Below are 365 nucleotides of genomic sequence, written 5' to 3'. Positions count from 1 at the left end.
AGAAATTGAAAGAAAAAAAGGGGTGCAACACGAGGACTTCCCAAGTGGTCACCCAACTTAGTACTACTCTCGCCCAAGCACGCTTAACTGCGGAGTTCTAATGGGATCCGGTGCATTAGTGCTGGTATGATCGCACCCGACATGCCATGCGCACAAAATTAAATTTAACGCATGCGGGGCGGCATGATCGAAACGCGATGGGCGTGAGCGGGGGAGGGGTTCTCATTTGTAGAGAAATGAAGAAAAGAACTGGGAGAAATTGAAAGAAAAAAAAGGGTGCAACACGAGGACTTCCCAAGTGGTCACCCAACTTAGTACTACTCTCGCCCAAGCACGCTTAACTGCGGAGTTCTGATGGGATCCGG

The 365-nt window shown here is 49.6% G+C and overlaps 1 non-coding gene and 1 pseudogene across 1 annotated transcript; both read right to left on the bottom strand.

Annotated features, from left to right (window-relative positions):
• Window positions 1-19: 19 nt before the first annotated feature.
• Window positions 20-138, bottom strand: LOC111475433. Its single transcript, XR_002716492.1, has one exon. It is a non-coding gene; the product is annotated as a 5S ribosomal RNA (ribosomal RNA).
• Window positions 139-273: 135 nt separating this feature from the next.
• On the bottom strand, window positions 274-365 carry LOC111475431 (annotated as a pseudogene; the record flags this gene model as incomplete).

This window comes from Cucurbita maxima, unplaced genomic scaffold, assembly GCF_002738345.1.
Source record: "Cucurbita maxima cultivar Rimu unplaced genomic scaffold, Cmax_1.0 Cma_Scf01568, whole genome shotgun sequence".
NCBI lineage: Eukaryota > Viridiplantae > Streptophyta > Magnoliopsida > Cucurbitales > Cucurbitaceae > Cucurbita > Cucurbita maxima.
Note: the sequence above shows the minus strand (reverse complement) of the source record. Positions and strands in the feature narration are given on the sequence as shown.